We start from the raw sequence: 18,180 nt of genomic DNA, 5'->3' as shown, positions 1-18,180 counted from the left end.
GATTCTGACAGCCAAGAACAAATACGTCCACGAAATCAACAATATTATTATAACCAAGATTCGAGACCAGGCAGTCATTTACAAGTCAGTCGACACAGTTCTGGAATCAAATGAAGCGGATACCCATCAAAATTTTTAAATTCCCTGGATCTCTAGGGGATCTTTAGGCGTACCAATAATACTGTTGCGAATATTAACCCACCAAAGCTTTGCAACGGCACGCGACTTACCGTAAAAAAAAATAATGGAAAACGTAATAGACGCAGCAATCTTGACAGGGCCTTATAAGGGTGAGGCTGTTCTTATTCCTCGCATTCCCATGATTCCAATGGATCTGCCTTTCCAATTTAAAAGATTGCAATTCCCAATTCGATTAGCATTTGCAATCACCACCAACAAAGCTCAAGGGCAATCATTAGATATAGATCTTAATACGGATTGTGTTTCCCATGGATAATTACATGTTCTAGAGTCGGTAAACCGGACGATCTATTTATATGCACAGACAATGGGACTGCGAAGAATGTTGTATATCCACAAGTTTTACGCAATTTAAAGTAGCACCTTGCATACGTGTTGCTTTAGGGGGGGGGCTTGCGGCTCAGATAGAAATTACCAAAAGAAAGCGTGTCGATGTATTACAAGAGCAACGCGAAACCTGGCTTGCGACTGAAAGAGAAAGTAAAAAAAGAATGCGTGTCGAGGAATTACCAGAGTATATAAGAGAAATTACCAGTTGTATATCCGCAGGTTTTACGCAGTTAAAAATTAGCACCTTGCACACATGTTGCTGAGGCACGTTCCTCAGCAACGATAAAGAATCGTGAGGCACAATAAAGAAGAAAAATAAAATAAAAAAGGAAGAAAAAACTATAAAAGAAACTAAAAAAAGGTAAACAGCTAAAAAAACTAAAAAGAAAAAAACAACTAAAATGCAAAAAAAAAATTCTAGAGTTTAAACTTCGTCCTGTTTTTTTAATGAACAATGTCCAGACTTGACAAAGTTTTCATTAAACTTTGCAAGAATTTCAAAGACGTGTCAGTTGGAGAAATGGGGAACCTATGAATTTTCTTGCTAGAATAGCCTAGCGAATTCACACAGTCAAATAGCTTGTCGAAAAAAGAACAAAATCAGCTGTTCTAAGGGCCTTCGACGGTAATTGGCCTTTGCTGACATAATAGTTTATGCCAGTCGAAACGGAATGCCTTAAAACTTATGCAGCCATGTTAACCTTCATTCTCTGCAGATTTGTGGGGTATGCATGAGGTTTAATAAGTTTATGGGCAGTTTGTATCCAAAATTTGTGTTCTGGCTGATAAAAGAGAAAAAAATATGCCCAGCATGCTCTCCATCTCTCAAACATGACATCATAGCGGATCAAATTTTTTCTTATGCTCTTGAAAAGGTGAGGTGTGTCATAAATAAAATAATCCTTTTCATCCCCTCTTAAGGAAAAAGGTTTATCCTGAAAAACCTCCAAGTCTTTTTTCAAACCTAGACAATTTCCTCCTTTACATAAAATTACTGCTTTGATGAAAAACAAGATTCCCTACATTTATGCATGGATCCCAATACAACCGATTTAAATTTTGGCCTCGTTAAACAACAAGTAAAAAAAAATCCACAGGTTGGTTCCAGCACTTCTTTATACCTTGAAGCATAAAAACAGCTGCATATTGGATAATTCGACTTTCATTCCTTGCAAGCACAGCATCCCTGTCCTTAACGTAGTCTAGTCTAAAACTTGATTACCATATCATCAATCACTAAGGTACAACAGAGGGCTTGCTCGTACATTTGGACCCTTCTCTGCTGGAGCATTAAAAATACAATTTCATTAAAACCCTCTTCCAGATTTACTCTAGACAAATACATTGTTGAAGTCTTAACGGTAAATACTTAAAAAATTTCTGCTTAACACAGTTTTTTATACCCGTGAGGCATCAGTAAATAGAGGGTCAAAGCTGTAGTTTTTTCATCCGTCATAAAATGTTGTTTAATCATTGCTCTACGAAAGTTATCTTAAAGAGAGCTTTAAAGAGAGCTAAAGCTATCCCAGAAGGTTGGCCAAAAAGGATAATCTTCGGTAATCGATCATCCTTCATCCGCAGAACGTGGTCTAGCCATCTCAACCTTTCTTTCATTATAGCCCTAGAAAGCGGGATTGAACCACATTTTTCATGCAACCTACTGTATGAAATACGGTCGTTCAGCCGGGTATCCAGAACAATCCATAGGCATTTTCTCTGGAAAACATCTAGTAAATTTTCATCCACTTTTCGGAGCGCCCATGGTTCAGAGCCATATTTGACCACTGTCATCACTGTAGCTTCCAATATTCTAATCTTGGTTTGCATCCTCCTCAGTTTTTATCTTGCACGCCACGGTTCTCTCTTTTACTTAAATCTTAAGATTTAAGATGCGCATTTTAGAGCGGTTGATTTTGTTGTTCTGTAATCTGACTAGATAAAAAAATCGAATTTTTTTCACTAAAAGTTTTGATACTTATTAGTATCAAAATTCTGTTTTTAGGGTTTCGGTTACTACCTTATTTACAGTTCGTTACCACAAACTGCTTGATAATTTCACGATAGTTAAGCTTTCAAGGCGTGCATTTTTCGTTGGAGCTCCTGAACTCGTTAATAGTAGGTGATTCGGACTGACCAAGTGTTCCATAATGGGATCTTGCTTCGAATGACTTCCGTTCACTGATACGTTTTTCTGGTGCTTAAGAGTCGTTGTCGGAGTCACTGGGTGTTCACTTTCATCTATGCCACCACCAGTATGATAATCTATAACAAATTCGAAGTATTAAAATAAGGCAATAAAGCTTTTCTGTGCTATAATAACCCATCACAAGCTTAAAAAGAGAAGCACTAAACAATCCTTAAACAGTTTTCAAATAAAGTATGCAGCCCCTCTCCCTCGATTGTCCCGTTCACCATTCTAGTTTCTAGATAAACAAATAACATCAAAAGTGAATTTATATACAGAAGATCAAAATTCCACAATTGCTTTATGCGCGTTTCACACAATAAAGATTGATGTAAAATATCAATAATAAAAAAACAAAGCTTGCTCTTAGTCATCACTGTTGCTTTGACGCAGATCTGAAGGGATTACCTATTTTGAAGATTAGATTATAAATACAATAATATTCCCCGAATCAAGATGTATTAGTTTTGTGAAAGTCCAATTTTGCAACTATTATGTCGGCGATTCTTCACAGTACGATAAAAAGTAAAGTATCGAAAAACAAGCCAAATTCAAATCTTGGGAAGAGCTAAGGCTAAAGCACTACATAATTATTATATATATTTATAATAAGCGTAAATATTTATAATATTTATATAGTACTAGCTGTTGGGGTGGCGCTTCGCGCCACCCCAACACCTAGTTGGTGGGGGCGCTTCGCGCCCCCCCACGCGCGCAAGTCGTTACGCGCCATATTAGTTACGCGCCATTGTAGTTGCGTCCCTGTGTCCCACTTGTGAATATAGATATATATATATATATATATATATATATATATATATATATATATATATATATATATATATATATATATATATATATATATATTTTTAACTACGTAAAACTTGCGAATGTACAACATTCTTGGCTGTCCCATTGTCTGTGCATATAAATAGATTGTCAGGTTTACCGACTCTTGAACATGCAACATATAATTGTCCATGGGAAAAACAATCTGAGTTCAGATCTATACCTCATTATTCTTATGATTGCCCTTGAGCTTTGTTGATGGTGATTGCTAATCGAACATTCCCTGTGTCCCTGTCGTCATTTATATATCCCCCTGTGCCCCCCGGCGTCCCTGTTGTTGTTGTTTCCCTGTGTCCCGGTCGTCATTTGTGTCCCGGTGTCCCAGTTTGTAATTTCTCTTTGAGTGTCGCGGTCGTAATTTATATTCCCTGTGTCGCGGTGTCCCGGTCGTCATTTTTGTCTCGGTCGTCATTTGTGTTCCGGTGTCCCGGTCTGTAATTTCTCTTTGAGTGTCCTGGTTGTCATTTATATTCCCTGTGTCCCAGTCGTCATTTGTGTCCCGGTCTGTATGTACATTCGTTTTGGAATTGGTCTTTTTTTAGGTTTTAGTTTTTTACCTTTTTTTAGTTTTTTTTCTTTTTTTTAGTTTTGTTTTTCTCCTTTATTTTTCATTTTTTTTTCCGTTTTCATTCTATTTTCTTTTTAGTTTTTTTTAGCTTTTTAGCTTTTTTAGTTTTTTATTAGTTTTTAGTTTTTTTTCTTTTTAGTTTTTTTGTAGTTTTTACCTTTTTTTTAGTTTTTAATTTTTTTTACTTATGTCCTGGTCATCATTTATACTCCCTCTGTCCCGGTCGTCATTTGTGTCCCGGTGTTTTGTTGATGGTGATTGCTAATCGAACATTCCTGGTGTCCCGGTCGTCATTTATATTCCCTTTGTGCCGGTGTCCCGGTCGTCTTTTGTGTCCCGATGACCCGGTCTGTAATTTCGTCAGTCGAAAACATGACGTCAGCCGACACAGAAACATGACGTCACCTGATCCACAGACAGACAACTTATTTTTATATATATAGAAGATATATATATATATATATATATATATATATATATATATATATATATATATATATATATATATATATATATATATATATATATATATATATATATATATATATATATATATATATATATATATATATATATATATATATATATATTAAATATATATATATATAAATATATAAATATATATTTTAAATATATATATATATATATATATATATATATATATATATATATATATATATATATATATATATATATATATACTAGCTGTTGGGGTGGCGCTTCGCGCCACCCCAACACCTAGTTGGTGGGGGCGCTTCGCGCCCCCCCCAAGCCCCCCCGCGCGCGTAAGTCGTTACGCGCCATAATAGTTACGCGCCATTGTAGTTGTGTCCCTATGTCCCACCTGTGAATATAGATATATATATATATATATATATATATATATATATATATATATATATATATATATATATATATATATATATATATATATATATATATACATATATATATATATATATATATATATATATATATATATATATATATATATATATATACATACATATATATATATATATATATATATATATATATATATATATATATATATATATATATATATATATATATATATATATACTAGCTGTTGGGGTGGCGCTTCGCGCCACCCCAACACCTAGTTGGTGGGGGCGCTTCGCGCCCCCCCCAAGCCCCCCCGCGCGCGTAAGTCGTTACGCGCCATAATAGTTACGCGCCATTGTAGTTGTGTCCCTATGTCCCACCTGTGAATATAGATAGATATATATATATGGTTTTAACTACGTAAAACTTGCGAATATACAACATTCTTTGCTGTCCCATTGTCTTTGCATATAAATAGATTGTCAGGTTTACCGACTCTTGAACATGCAACATATAATGGTCCATGGGAAAACAATCTGTATTCAGATCTATACCTCATGATTCTAATGATTGCCCTTGAGCTTTGTTGATGGTGATTGCTAATCGACCATTCCCTGTCCCGGTGTCCCGGTCGTCATTTACATCCCCCTGTTTCCCCCGGTGTCCCCGTTGTAGTTGTGTCCCTGTGTCCCGGTCGTCATTTATATTCCCTGTGTCCCGGGTCCCGGTCGTCATTTGTATCCCGGTGTCCCGGTCTGTATATACATTCGTTTTTTAGTTTTGTTTTTCTCCTTTATTTTTTCTTTTTTTTCTTTTTTAGCTTATTTAGATTTTTAGATTTTTTAGTTTTTTTATTAGTTTTTAGTTTTTTTTTCTTTTTAGTTTTTTTGTCCCGGTCGTCATTTATATCCCCCTGTTTCCCCGTTGTAGTTGTGTCCCTGTGTCCCGGTCGTCATTTATATTCCCTGTGTCCCGGTCGTCATTTGTATCCCGGTGTACCGGTCTGTATATACATTCGTTTTTTAGTTTTGTTTTTCTCCTTTATTTTTTTCCTTTTTTTTCTTTTTTAGTTTATTTAGATTTTTAGATTTTTTAGTTTTGTCCTGGTCGTCATTTATACTCCCTGTGTCCCGGTGCTTTGTTGATTGCTAATCGAACATTCCTTTTGTCCTGGTCGCTTTCTCTTTGAGTGTCGTCATTTATTTTTTTCTTTTTTAGTTCTTTTAGTTTTTACCTTTTTTAGTTTTTTTTTAGTTTTTAGTTTTTTTAGTTTTTTACCTTTTTTTAGTTTTTTTAGTTTTTTTAGTTTTTTTAGTTTTTTAGCTTTTTTATTTTTTTTATTAGTTTTTAGTTTTTTTGTAGTTTTTGCCTTTTTTTTAGTTTTTTTAGTTTTTTAGCTTTTTATTAGTTTTTAGTTTTTTTTGTAGTTTTTGCCTTTTTTTAGTTTTTTTAGTTTTTTAGCTTTTTTATTTTTTTTATTAGTTTTTAGTTTTTTTTGTAGTTTTTGCCTTTTTTTTCTCTTTGAGTGTCGTCATTTATTAGTTTTTTCCTTTTTTTTTTAGTTTTTTATTGGTTTTTACCTTTATTTTAGCTTATTTTTCAGTTTTTTCCTTTTTTTTATTTTTTTTTTATTTTTTATTTTTTTTTAGTTTTTTACCTTTTTTTAGTTTTTTTAGTTTTGTTTTTCTCCTTTATTTTTTTCCTTTTTTTTCTTTTTTAGTTTATTTAGATTTTAGATTTTTAGTTTTTTAATTAGTTTTTAGTTTTTTTTTCTTTTTTTTGTAGTTTTTACCTTCTTTTTAGTTTTGTTAGTTTTTTTTTTTACTTATGTCCTGGTCGTCATTTATACTCCCTGTGTCCCGGTGCTTTGTTGATTGCTAATCGAACATTCCTTTTGTCCTGGTCGCTTTCTCTTTGAGTGTCGTCATTTATTTTTTTCTTTTTTAGTTCTTTTAGTTTTTACCTTTTTTAGTTTTTTTTAGTTTTTTAGATGAAAATTTTTTTTAATTTTTTCCTTTTTTTCTTTTTAGTTTTTTATTGGTTTTTACCTTTATTTTAGCTTATTTTTCAGTTTTTTCCTTTTTTTTAGTTTTTTTTTTATTTTTTATTTTTTTTAGTTTTTTACCTTTTTTTAGTTTTTTTAGTTTTTTTAGTTTTTTAGCTTTTTTACTTTTTTTATTAGTTTTTAGTTTTTTTTGTAGTTTTTGCCTTTTTTTAGTTTTTTTAGTTTTTTAGCTTTTTTATTAGTTTTTAGTTTTTTTTGTAGTTTTTGCCTTTTTTTAGTTTTTTTCTTTTTAGTTTTTTTGTAGTTTTTACCTTCTTTTTAGTTTTGTTAGTTTTTTTTTTTACTTATGTCCTGGTCGTCATTTATACTCCCTGTGTCCCGGTGCTTTGTTGATTGCTAATCGAACATTCCTTTTGTCCTGGTCGCTTTCTCTTTGAGTGTCGTCATTTATTTTTTTCTTTTTTAGTTCTTTTAGTTTTTACCTTTTTTAGTTTTTTTTAGTTTTTTAGATGAAAATTTTTTAGTTTTTTCTTTTTTTCTTTTTAGTTTTTTTATTGGTTTTTACCTTTATTTTAGCTTATTTTTCAGTTTTTTCCTTTTTTTTAGTTTTTTTTATTTTTTATTTTTTTTAGTTTTTTACCTTTTTTTAGTTTTTTTTAGTTTTTTTAGTTTTTTAGCTTTTTTACTTTTTTTATTAGTTTTTAGTTTTTTTTTGTAGTTTTTGCCTTTTTTTAGTTTTTTCAGTTTTCTTTTTAGTTTTTTATTGGTTTTTACCTTTATTTTAGCTTATTTTTCAGTTTTTTCCTTTTTTTTAGTTTTTTTTTAGTTTTTAGTTTTTTTAGTTTTTTACCTTTTTTTAGTTTTTTTAGTTTTTTTAGTTTTTTTAGTTTTTTAGCTTTTTTATTTTTTTTATTAGTTTTTAGTTTTTTTTGTAGTTTTTGCCTTATTTTAGTTTTTTTAGTTTTTTAGCTTTTTTATTAGTTTTTAGTTTTTTTTGTAGTTTTTGCCTTTTTTTAGTTTTTTTAGTTTTTTAGCTTTTTTATTTTTTTTATTAGTTTTTAGTTTTTTTTTGTAGTTTTTGCCTTTTTTTAGTTTTTTCAGTTTTCAGTTTTGTCACCTGATCCAGTTTTTTCAGGTGACGTCACCTGATCCATCCACAGATCCACACACAGACAACTTATTTTTATATATATAGATTAATTGTATAAATTATTTAAATATAATGTATATTTACAATATTAGGTTGATGCTGTGAGCGTCATGGAAAACTCGCTACCGAGCTTTAACAAGTCTTCACAGCTTAACCATAAATTCCTGAAGGATTAGTTTTCACCACTATTCTTGCTGTATCTTGACAACCGTTAGTATCTGATTCAATGAAAATAAAATTGAATGATAGATTTAATTACTACTTTATTTTTCTTCTGATTGCATGCAGTTATTTTCTCTTACAGTTTTGGATTTTCGGCATGTGATCAGAAATACAGAGAAACTCACAGACACGAAAAATATCTTAAATTTTACTTTTTTGCTTTAGCCTTTTTAATTTAAAGATACTTTACAAGATGCTAAGGGTATAGTTAAAAATGGGTCTAACCATTCGTTGAAGCTTCTGTGAGGTCACAGTTGCCAGCATCTCTCGGTTGAATGACAAGGCAAACTTTTTTTAGAGACTGCAGCCAACTGGTGGGGGTTTATGGGTTTGATAGAAGTTAACACACCAAGGCAATGAATTCAACTTGCGTCATGTCGAAAGCACGACTTCTATCTTCATGTATATTTGTTGTGCCACAAGTGGCATCCTTAACTCCAAGCTCTCTAATGAAATTAGAAAATTAATGTAATACAAAATAAAGTACTACACTCTCACGGAAGAAAAAGCTTTATAAATTCTAATTATAATTTTAACAACATTCTTATATTTGTGTTTAATCAAGAGCATAACTAAACAAGTGTAGCGGTTTTTAAATAGAATGTTATCAAACAGTTCCTGTATGTAAAGGGTGACGCGACTGAATAGTAGCCGAAACTCTGGAAAATGGAATTTTTTTTTTCAATTCATGCATAAAAAAATTGACTTATATTAATGATTCCAAATATATAATGGTCATTAAGTTTAATGTTACCCATCCAAGGCTACGAACCTGAGAAAATTCACCTGATTTCCAAAAAGGGGGAAAACACCCCCTAAAAGTTAAGAAATCATAATAATCGAATTAAGCAGAATCACCTTTGACAACACAAACAAGTTGCTTTTACAAGATATATGATAAAATAAGCTAAAGATACTTACTTATTTGCAGGATTTCTATGCAGAGATACCATGATTTTTTCTGCTGCTTTTGCAGCCAACAACAAATCATTTTCCAGCAACTGTTATTCACTAGTCACAATCTCATAACTCTCTTTAAAGACATCTGATTTTGATCTGATTCTCGGTATAAATGTCATACATTTGCTGTGATTTGATTCAATACCAAGTAGGAACTGAAGCTATATTGCTGTGATTAAGGGAAACTTCCCTTTCCGCGCTGTGATGTGTCCCATTTCGCAACAAAATTTTCTATACTGTATAATATCAATACTGTGGTCATATACTATTGTGCTTAAATTATTTCAAAATTTGAATATACAGAGCCAAAAGTATTTTACATTGCCGGGCTTAAGTCCCTTGACAAGGAGTTTAGCAAAAGAACATGGTGAGCTCAAGATGGAAAATGGTACATGGAGCTCTATTTTTATTTACACAAACATTGTATTTTTTTTAGTTGCTTTGAAAAAACGACTAGAAAAATGGTTAATCAAAAGCTAAATATACACACCTGCGACACATTTGAATACAAGAGCGGCTGATCCTTGTGGATTATACGCCAATCAAAACGAAGAAAAAAGGAAGATATAAACACTAACAAAACCATAAAGAGAATAGCTTTTAGTCGACATCTTGCCATTGCAATCTAAAAAGAAAATCACAAGAACTTATCATAAAAAGACCCAAAAACCCTACAACAAGCAAAAGAATAGAAAAGCTTGTATTTTAACGCAGATAGAAACAAGCAAAAGAATAGGAAAACTTGCATTTTGATGCAGATAGAGAAAAAAAACTGGAAAAAATGGGCATATTAGCAAATTCCTAATGACAACCGTCAAACAACAAGACACGTAGTCGAATACACAGAGTGATATATCTTTTACAATGAGCTTCTCAACATGCATCATAGGCAAATATTAGTACTTTTAGACCAGTAATAGTACTTACTAGCGCTCCAGAGACCAGATGTACTGTCTTCTACGATAAAACCTCTTTGATATAATGATTTACCATGCGTAAGACGATGCTAATGTGTATTCAATGACAAACCTTTCGTGGTGGGCATTTTTAAACTGAATAGCTTGTTCCTAGCTGTTGAGCTCTGAGACATGATATCCTTCAAAGGTGAAGAGGTTATGTTTGGGAAAGAGAAGATAATTGATGAAATGGATAACTTTGTTTGTCAAGATAGTACTATTGGGAAAGAAGGCCCAGGATGTTTTTCAGAGTTGAAAAAAGTTGGGAAAATGAGTTTACAAACCAAGAGTAGAATACTGGAAGCTACAGTGAGCACAGTCCTGAAACATGGGTTCTTTAGAAGATGGATAAAGATTCCTGAGATGTTTTTTTAGACAATATGTCTACAGAAAGTTTTGGTTATCTTTTTGACTGACCATATATCAAACATTAAGCTGTGCAAAAAATGTGGTTCCATCCCATTTTTGGGGCTACAATGAGAGAAACGTTGGGATGGCTGTGACACATTTTGTGGGTGAAAGACAAAGTACTGCGAAAGATTGACCATCTGTCTAAGGCCAAACAAAAAAGAGGTTGTCATTGAATGTTGTGAGAAGAGATCAAAAGGAGGGAAGGAATTTTGAACTTATTGGGAGGAAATAAAGAGCAAAGTTTTGAACAGATAAGGATGGAAGAGCAATATTATCAGTTGTGTTGGCCTCAGGAAACTTGATGAAGCAGTGAGTTGTTAATATTTGAAATTTTCAGAAAATAGATCAACAGCGCAATCAAGGCATAAAGAAATTGCTTAAGCTTCATAACTTTGCTTCATCCTCATGTTATAAGGTTATAAAGAAGCTGGAAAAATGACCCATTAATTTGGGAACAAAGAGATTCTACTATGGCTTGAAATCTTGCTCATATCACTTGAAGTATGCTTCAAAAACCAAGAATAAAAAAAAACTTATATCAAAACTAAGGGGAAAATTGCCTATTCCTTTTTCCCATGTTAGGCCATGTTTGACTTGCCTCTTTCTAATTTTCTAAGCCTTGGAAATAAAGGATGAGTTGATACAGGGTTTGAAAAAACTTTAGAGACATAGTTTAGCCTCTGACTTAATTCCTGAAACTATCTTTCTCCTAGACTAACCATCTTACACAATAGGCTAGCAAAAAAAAGAAGAAACAAAAATCATGGGCATAATTTATGCTTTAAGTTTTTTCCTGGAAATTTCATTGGTAACAGCATTTCCAATTATTGACCTATTAGTCTTACATCTGTAGCTGGTAAAATCTTAGAAGGAATTGTGAATACTCACATTGTGAATACCTGACCATCAATGAGCTGCTCAGTGATAGTCAGCATGGCTTCAGACATAGACGCTTGGTTGAGACTAATTTGATTGATGCATATGATTATGTTACTGAGCATCTAGATCAAGCAATTCCTGTCAACTTGGTTCTATTGGATTTTGCAAAAGCCTTCAATAAAGTATGTCACCATCAATTAAGGACCAAGTTATTTTGCAACTGGAATACATAATGAAATCATAGAGCGGGTGCTTCAGTTTCTTTCCAGGAGAAAACAAAGGGTGAAAATATTTGGAAAAAATGGACAGGTATTCTTTTCAGAAGAAGTATTAAGTGGAGTGCCCCAGGATCTTGGGACCAACTTTATTCAACATTTATATTAATGATGTACCAACCACAATCAAAAATAAAGTAAGTCTTTATGCTGATGACTCCAAACTCATTGGACCTGTCAATACAACCAATAGGAGAGCCTCTATGCAGAATGACCTATGGGTACTTTCCCAGTGGGCAACTTTGTGGAAGCTTGAATTCAATGTAAATAAATGTCAAACAATCCACTTTGGAAAGCAAAATGAGAAATACCCTTATCATATGTTAGGGATGGATCAAGACAGACTATTATCTTATCTGAAGCAGAGAGAGACTTGGGGGTCATAGTTGATAAAGAATTAAAATTCACTATGCACACATGTAGAAATTTCCGTCTTGTCAATTGTTAAGCAGTATATTAGAAACCCAGGTTACAACAATCTGCAAAGTAAAGCATAATATAAGCACAAGCGTAGCGTAGCAAAACATAAGCTAAAGCATATGCAAAACATAGCAAGCAGGAGGATGTTACATCTCCTTTCTTCTGGACACTTTAACATGACAACAAAACTTAACCAAAATCTTCCATTTACGTGTATCCACCCTTTCTTTCCCAAAAAGGGAGAAGAAAGAAAAAAAAAAAAAAAAAAAAACAACAACGACAACTTATAAATTAAGCCTTTTTGGAGGTTTGATTATTCTCCCAAGACGTGTCATGGCGGGTGGCGGTACTTCGTACTGAATGTGGCTACTGACTTTTGGGCTTGACCCTGGGGCTTGAATATGGACAGTTGAGGGTGGGCTTTTTGACGGGGTTGAGAACGCGTTTGGAGATGATGTGGAACTCAACTGCGGTACCCCATTTGAGTTGGTATGCTGATATTGTTCTAGATCTGTGTCATCTGGGAACATTCTCAGGTATTTTCGGTTTTGACGATATGCTTTCATATCTTAGAGTTTGCACGACGTACGATCTTAGCAGTTCGTGTTTGTGCAACACGAAAGCTGGTTCCCAAGATTTTCCTTGGATCTGTGCTTCCACAGATTGCCCTTGTTTCTGTTCTTGAAGGTCCTTTGAGTGACCATTGTAGTACTTTTGCTGCCTTAGTTGGCACTCCAGGCGACTTTCAACGAATTCACATTTGGGAACTATTTTGGAAGTGAGATGCTCAAGGGTACAGGGTATTGTTGATTGGAAGTTCCTACTCGTTAATAGCTGGGCAGGAGACGCCATTCCATCTACTGGGGTATTTCTGTACTCAAGAAGGGCATTGCTCATTTCGCTTCTGCAAAATCGGGTCTTCTTTATCATGTTTTTTGCTATCCCAACAGCTTTCTCTGCCAATCCGTTTGACTGGGCATGATAGGGACTCGACGTTCTGTGCTCAATGGACCACCTGTTGGTAAAGTCTTGAAATATAAGGGAGTTGAAATGTGGACCATTGTCTGAAGTAATGATGCGAGGGATCCAATGCCTTGCGAAATAATCTTTTAGACGGGATATGACTTGATGGGATGAGGCAGCTGTCCCTATTTGATCAACTTCGAAAAATCGATTGTAATAGTCAACTGTAACGAGGAAGTGACTTCCTTCCAGATAGAACATGTCTATTCCAACATGTTCCCATGGGTGGTTAGGTATACCATGAGGCTGGAGAGATTCTTTCTGGTTGTTCCTTTGGTATGCTTGGCATGCTGGACAACGTTTGATATATTCTTCGATACTTTCAGTCATCTCTGGCCAATAAACGATTGTTCTAGCCCTTTGCTTCGTTTTTTCAATACCGAGATGGGAAGCATGAATGTTGTGCAAGATATCAGGGCGGAGGATTTTGGGGATTACTAAGCGATCTCCTTTTAGAATGGTTCCATCAATCACAGTGAGTTCATGCTTGGAACTGAAGTATTGTGCAATGAGGGAAGGTGTTTGAGCTTTTGTTGATGGCCATCCTGATTTGATTATGTCTGCAAGACATGCTAGGATAGGGTCTAAGAGTGTTTCTTTCTTCAATTGCAATAGCCTTGCCAGACTGATGGGAATGAGGACATATGATTCAATTTCTTTTTGTAGACTTTCATCTTGGCTTTGAAGGTATAGGCGGGACAGTGTGTCTGGGACTGGGATCTCTTTACCAGGCCGGAAAATGACTGTAAGTTCATATGGCTGAATCTGGAGCAACATTCTTTGGAGACGAGGAGATGATTTTTGCATTGGTCAATTAATAAGCGTTTCAAGTAGTTTGTGGTCAGTGACTACAACAAAGCTATGGCCATACAGGTACTGATGGAAGTGACGAATTCCAAAAACGATAGCATAAAGTTCCTTTTCGATCTGAGAGTATTCCTGCTCTGTTGTATTCAATGAGCGGGAGGAAAACGAAATGATGTTCTCATTCTGAATAAGGACTGCTCCAAGGCCTGATTTGGAAGCATCAACTTGTAGCTCTAGGTTACCAACTGACGGATTAAAAGGGGATATGGTGCTACATATTGATTTTTTGATGGTATCGAACGCGTTGTCATGTACTTATTCAAATACGAACTTCTGCTGCTTTGATAGAGTTCGTAATGGTTCGTTCTGGGATGATAGATTTGGGATGTAACGGGACAGGTAGTTTAGCATCCCTAATAGTGTCTGAAGTTCCTTGTGGGTGCGTGGTCGGGGCATTTCCTTCAGTGTGTTAACTTTGTTTGGATCAGGATGGATGCCATCCTTAGAGATCACATGACCAAAGTAAGGTATTGATTTGGACTTAAGTATGCATTTTGCTTTATTCAATTTTACAGTCTGTTCTCTGGCTCTGATGAGTGTAGCTTGTGTGTTCACATCATGTTCAGTTTCGGATTTTCCTGAAATTATGATAGTGTCAACTATGACTGAGAATCTGGGTACCCCCTCAAACGCTTCTTCCATTCGCCTCTGGAATTCATCTTGAGCAGAAATCAGGCCAAAGGGCATCCTCCTGAATTTAAATATCCCAAATGGTGTCGCAGATGTTGTGAGCTCTGATGATTCTTCATCAAGAACTAGAGACCAGTACCCATGCCTTGCATCAAGTTTTGTGAAGAATTTTGCTCCTTCATGCTTTTGAATAGCCTCATCAAAGGTTGGCATAGGATGGTGTGGCCTTTTTATAGCTTTATTCAGGTCATGCGGGTCAATACAGATCCAAAGTGACTTGTCTGGTTTCTTGACAATAACAACAGAATTAACCCAGTCTGTAGGGTGAGTGACCTTTTTGATGACACCTAGGCGTTCCATACGCTCTAGTTCTTCCTTGAACCTTGGTAGGACTGCAACAGGGATGCGTTTTGTTGGTTGTGCTCCTTCTTTCAGAACAATCTTGCATTCACCTCTCAATTCCCCAATTCCATCAAAGAGATCTGCAAATTCATTAAACAGGTTGTCTGGTGACTTGTTGAGAGTAAAGATGCATTTTATCAGCTGCAACTTACAACTAGCAACGAATCCCAAGATTGGTGTGGGTGCTTCTTCTACTATGAAAAAGGTAAGCAGCTCACTGTTACCATTGTTGTGGGAGCAAAAGAGCTGGCAAGTACCAAGTACTGGGATCTTCTGTCCACAGAAACTGGTAAGGATTTGGCGGGTAGGCTGGATCTGTGGGCTAGGCTTGATGTTGTTCAGTAGAGATTTTGTGAGGATGTTGGCTTGAGTCCCAGTATCTACCTTGAATCTGATGCTGATCGATGTGCAGGACTGAGTAGGGTTAGTCATCTGCATTTTCTATCAACACCTCGTGAATAAAGAGTTCATCATCACTGCACCTTACATCATTTGGGTCTGCTCTGTTTGACTCAATCGCGTTGATAGATTTCTTTCCACTTCTGCATACTTTTGCACAATGGTTCATTTTGTTGCACTTGCTGCGAATTTTCCCTTTTGTGGGACATTTATGCATGGGTGAATAATCCCCACCACACAAATAGCAATCTTGTCTTCTCACCATGTTGGGTCTGGCAGGTCCTTTGGATTGTTTGTTATACTGGACGAAGTCAATTTCCTGCTTGATTTGTATTTGGTGGTTGGATGTTGCTGCTGTTGACATTGACTTTAGTTGTGCCTGGGTTTCTGTGTGGGCTCAAGCAGTAGTGGTTGCTTGGGGAAGAGTTAGTGTTGGTCCCATCTGCAGTAGTTTTTCATGTATCTTTGGTGACTTAACTCCACAGATAAGTCTATCTTGTACCATTTCATCACGGATTGCAGCACTGTACTTGCAATCATGAACCAAAAGTTTTAGATCTGTCACATACTGTTCCACAGTTTCAATGTCGTTCTGATCCCATTTGTGGAAAACATAACATGAGAAGATTGGATTTGCAGATGGACTAAAGTATTCATTGAACTTTTGCGTATACACTGCAATATGGTTTTTTTCAGCCTTGGTGAGAGACCAGGTGCTGAAGATGTCCCATCCTTTCTCACCAAGCCATATTAGTAAAAATGCACATTGAACAGTCTCTGTCTTTCCACTCAAGGGGCCTGCAAACATGAGTGTTGCATGGCTTTTGAATCTATTCCAAGCTTCCTTGAGGTTGTCTGCTTCCCAATTCAGTTCAGGGTATGGGACAGTGGATTCCATTTTTCTGACACCATGTAGAAATTCCCATCTTGTCAATTGTTAAGCAGTATATTAGAAACCCAGGTTACAACAATCTGCAAAGTAAAGCATAATATAAGCACAAGCATAGCATAGCAATACATAAGCTAAAGCATATGCACAACATAGCAAGCAGGAGGATGTTACACACACAGACAGTTGTAGCCAAAGCACTCTAAACCCTTGGCATTATAAAAAGAACAATCACTAAAAGGTCACCTATGGTGATGACCAAATTATGTAAGGCATTGGTCAGGCCTAATTTGGAGTTTGGTATGTGTGTTACTAGCCCCCTCAACAAAGGTGACCAGCAGAACTTAGAAGCAGTTCAGAGACAGGCTACAAAAGCAATTGAGGGATGCAAATTCTTGAATTACTCATCCTGTCTGAAGAAACCAAAACTCCCCACTCTTGCCTACAGATTTAAAAGGGTGATATTATCATGACACATAAGCTCCTGAATTCTAAATCTCCATTAAATAAGCCATTTCAACTTGACCAGTCTGCCAGAACTAGGAGGCACAGTTGGAAACTATATCAGAAGAGAGCAGCCACTAGACTATGCAGTAACTTCTTCACTAACAGGATAGTGAGTTTGTGGAATTTACTCACCAAAGAAGCAGTCACTTCCCCCAGTATTGCTGCCTTTAAAAGAGCCATTGATGGAGAATGGTCATCAAAGCTGTGGTAAACTGAGTGGGATGCAGTTAAGATGTCCAACCATTGTCATAACTAACCAGCAATTCTACAGGATTCAATCTTTATTTTGCTGTACAATGTGATTTAAGGTAACTGTTAAGCAGATGGGAACATTAGAAAGACAACACTAAAAGATTTAAAAAATAGGCTAGGCTACTTTAAACAATCACAAATTCTTACTTACCTCATTTCTAAAGACACATTGCTTCATCATCCCCTCCCTTAAAGTGGAGCAATACATAGCTGACTATATACATTTCCACTAGCCTATATTCTATAAATAGCATGATTCTTTTCACAACATAAACTGACATGTGTTTGAAATAGCAAAATAAAGAATGAAGAATAATGGTGAAGTAAATTATAGTGGGAATATATAAGTAAACATAATCAGATATACATTACTCCATTACAAGGGGGGGGGGGGGGTAAAGTAATGAATGTTCTTCTAGGAATAACATAAGGGTGAAGATGAAGAATTGACAAATTGAAACAACTAAGAATTGAAGAATTTTATTTTCATGATTTTGTTTGTGTTTTTAACAACTCATTCCCAGCCCCCTCCTAATGGTCTCATACAGCCCTAGGCTATATAAACATAAAGATATGGGATTCTTCATTTTTAATATGCAGCAATTTTTAATGAACCAAGTGTTTTCCCATTTTCATCTGTGCTAATTTTGGGAAGTAGTCACGATCATTTGCCTACTAGGATAGGCTATTCTTACTTGTCAGAAGATCATATTCATTGCATTTATCACTTAGAACCCATAGATGCCTGTAAGTCATTTTAATAAAATTGCCCTTTTCATAAACTTGTGTTTCTCACTTATTTAAGATGACTCTAGGCATAAATAGGTAAAGGTTTAGCCTATTTCTTCAAACGGCAAGCCATCTTTTGCTGTTTTAAAGAAAACCAGCTCAACTTTCGCCCTCTACATTAACAAAACAGTGTTGCCTATAGCGGTACAATTGTACCATTTTGAT

At 35.1% G+C, this 18,180-nt stretch overlaps 1 long non-coding RNA gene across 3 annotated transcripts; it reads right to left on the bottom strand.

Moving 5' to 3' along the window:
* Positions 1-47: 47 nt before the first annotated feature.
* Positions 48-18,132, bottom strand: LOC136040544 (uncharacterized). 3 transcript variants are annotated; one of them, XR_010620803.1, is made up of 4 exons: positions 18,023-18,132; positions 9,807-9,941; positions 8,582-8,802; positions 48-2,793 (listed from the first exon to the last, which is right to left on the bottom strand). It is a non-coding gene; the product is annotated as an uncharacterized LOC136040544 (long non-coding RNA). The 3 variants fall into 3 exon arrangements; XR_010620799.1 differs by lacking the exon at positions 8,582-8,802 and having other exon boundaries at positions 49-2,793; XR_010620804.1 differs by lacking the exon at positions 48-2,793 and having other exon boundaries at positions 6,508-8,802.
* Positions 18,133-18,180: the final 48 nt, after the last annotated feature.

The sequence above is a fragment of the Artemia franciscana genome, chromosome 2 (genome assembly GCF_032884065.1).
Source record: "Artemia franciscana chromosome 2, ASM3288406v1, whole genome shotgun sequence".
NCBI classification, from domain to species: Eukaryota; Metazoa; Arthropoda; class Branchiopoda; order Anostraca; family Artemiidae; genus Artemia; species Artemia franciscana.
The sequence above is the reverse complement of the archived record's forward strand: the minus strand, read 5'-3'. Positions and strand labels throughout refer to the sequence as shown.